The sequence below is a fragment of the Asparagus officinalis genome, chromosome 6, assembly GCF_001876935.1.
Source record: "Asparagus officinalis chromosome 6, Aspof.V1, whole genome shotgun sequence".
NCBI classification, from domain to species: domain Eukaryota; kingdom Viridiplantae; phylum Streptophyta; class Magnoliopsida; order Asparagales; family Asparagaceae; genus Asparagus; species Asparagus officinalis.
The window spans coordinates 6728395-6731742 of NC_033799.1; positions in this window are offsets into that span (position 1 = coordinate 6728395).

A 3348-nucleotide genomic window follows, 5' to 3' on the forward strand; every position below is an offset into this window, starting at 1 on the left:
TATTTAAATTTAACTTGTTACATATATTCTTTATCGAGGGGTTTAATTTGGAACAGCTTATAAGAATTACGGGTTTAATAGGAATTTTAATGACTTTGCGGACTAATTTTGAAGGGGAAAAACTTACTAGAATTGGAAGACCCAATAATTTCAAATCATTTGAGAGAATGATTTTACTTCGAAATATTAATGATTTTACTTTATGGACTAATTTTCTTGGCAAATGACATCAAATGCCCCCAACCACCTAGTGGTCAAGGTGTTTTGTAATTCATGCTGTCAATTGCACATCTTTCTTCGAAATATTGACATGAGAAATTATACACACATCAATACATTTCACATGTCACGCTGATGTGAGCATATTGTCACATTTTTTTGGGGGGTCCCTTAATACTTAGTGCCTCATACTCACCCAAGTGCTAACTCACAAAAGAGGAATATATGAAGGTGGGAGTTTAGGTACTGGTCCTCTCCTCCCACCACCCACCCACACTCCTCCTTTTCACTCACCACTTTTTTCTTTATGTCATCTCACATGGGATGAGCTTATATATTGCCTAAGGAGTGCACAAATCAATGTCACACTCCCATGTGTTTTGGTATATAATATTTTCATTTACAAGGGGTGAGATTAAATTAGTTTGATAGATATTATTAAGACTCACATCTTGGTCCCCTATTCCTTTCGATCTCTAGCATCGCAGCAAACGGAAGGGACTTTTTTTTTCCAACTTAGCTTCATTTTTTTTCTAGTTGTTAATGATTAGTATTTGCTAATACTTAATTGAGAATAGAGTTCCATGAACGGAATTCAACAAGGATAGAAATTCTCCAATTTTAATTTCTTGTAGAGGTACTCTGCAAGTTGATTATATCTATTAATAAAATCTCTTCATTTTATGGGCCCTATGAAATTGGTTATACAAACTATATAAATAAATCTTTCAGCCGTAGTACTAGCTACATGAACAGATATTACTGATCCACGTAAGTAATTCTAGAATTTGCTAGAATGCGAAACAATATGCATTTGATATTAAAGCTAACAACTGGCCTTTATCTACGGAAGACCTACTTCTGCTACATATAGTCCCAAACATTAGCCCAGATATTAAAGCTATATGGAAGATTCTTTTGCCTTGTTTTTGTTGGAGGATTTGGTTTTGTAGAAACTCTCTTGTTTTCAAGGATATTCAGCCCAACCCGATGCATGCAGCCTCTGATATAGCGAGGTTTTCTATGTTTTGGACAGGTTCAGGAGATGATAGGACGGTGAGGAGGCTTCGAAGGGCAGCTTTAAACCTCGGACTGCAGGAGCTAGCTAAAAAGAATATCCCATCGGAGGAGGGGGGCAACAGTGTCAGAAACTAGCTGTCCCATTTTCCAGTATGAAGTTGAATCTTTTGCTCAATGGAGAAGTCTCCCTTTATTTTGGTAAACTAATAGAAGGACCAAGTTTTGTATAGTCACTATAAGCTTTGTGTGGCTGTTAATATCAAGTTGTTAAGTGTGTTCTGTATCTATCTAGATGTAGGGAACTACAGTTAAGTGTGGTAGGTGACGACATTGGTCCGCTCCCTACCCACTTCTCCTTCAGTGCTCCCTGACTTCTAGAGAAGTTGTATTCCTCAGTGTAGATACCTTAGCAATATATAAAATGAACAGGGCTTATACCCTGTTTTTTCAGGCTCAAAAAAAATATGCATTTGATATTTTGTTATATTTCTTAACATTAGAGTCTACGTGTCACTGATCTGATTAGCAGTTTTTTTAATCCTTTTTTTCTTTTAATAATTAAGATTGTAATCTTAACTTTCAATCTTAAAGTTTTCATGATCCGGTATCACCTTATTAATATTGAGCTGGATCCGGATGACATTGGAACTTTCCTAGTTGTATTCACAATACGATTAGAGCCCAATTAATTAATTAACGTGCTTTGGAATTTGATATTTTATGATAAGGTGGGATTATGATGATCACCATAATGTGCTTTGGTTGATAATGTTAGGCTTTGCTCCATTCCATTCATCATCAAAGCAAACAAATAAAAAAGTTACGTTGGTTTATTTTAGAGAAAGAGGGCAGTTGAAAGTGTATCGTTGTCGCTTCTTTAGAAACTTTGATAGCCATACTAGTGATATAATAACGAGCTAATGCTATTTTTTTTTTCCAAAGACAATGCAGAAAGTAAGAATATTTTAGCAAAGGGGGCTAGCTCAGGATAAAAAATGAGCATTATCATCTAAACAAAAAATCGTGTTAGCATAACATCATATATTATAACTATTTTCTCCCTTACTACTCGAAAATTGACCGATAACAAAATCACAGGAGAAGAGTGCAAAATAAAGTATCGACTTATAACTCTTTTTCTCAAAAGTGGGGAAAAAAAGTGGGGCCTAACTCTTTTAGGCTATAATAAGGGGTTGTTTGGTTCGCTATTATAAGGGGTGGAAAACTCAGAAAACCCCTCTACGTCAGATTTTTAGCCCTTCACGTCAGTTTTTTTGTTTCCGTCCATTTCTTTGTGCCGCTTTGGTTCGCTCGAATGGAAGAGGGAAAACTCTGCTGAAATCGCCGCCAACTAAGATTTTTTTTCCCTCTCCGATTTCTTTTCCCAACCAAGTGAAATTGATGAAAACTCTGCCACATCAGATTTTTTTCCTTCTCTGCTTTGTTTACAAAAGTTTTTCTTTTTTTTCTATGCGAACCAAACACAAGAAAAATAAATACATTGGTTTCCCATCATTTTTTATGTGCGAACCAAAGCAAAACAATCTATTTCTTGAAAAAGTTTAGAAAACTCAAAACTTGTGTTTCTTTACATGGAATTGCATTTCTCTATATCAGGGAAACGAACCAAACAGCCCCTAAAATTTAAAAAAAAACTTTTATGCTAAGGGGCTGTTTGGTTCGTTTCCTAGGTACATGGAAATGCATTTCCATGTACCAAAACACAAGTTTTGAATTTTCCAAATTTTTCCAAGAAATAGATTGTTTCGCTTTGGTTCGCAAAAAAAAATGATGGGAAACCAATGTATTTATTTTTCTTGTGTTTGGTTCGCATGGAAAAAAGGAAAAACTTTTGTTTATATGGCAAAAAGCCGACGTGGGTGCACGAGGTTGAGGAAGGAATTGGTGGAGAGAAAAAAAATTTGATATTGCGGCGATTTTCACCGAGTTTCCCTTCTTCAACCCTAGCGAACCAAAGATGAAAAAAAAACCGATGGAAAGCTTATATTTTACGTGGCAACGAAAAATCTGATGTGGAGACGGTGTAAAACTTTTCCACCGAGTTAAAAAAGGAACCAAACAGCCCCTAAAAATAAAAAAAGGGAAATG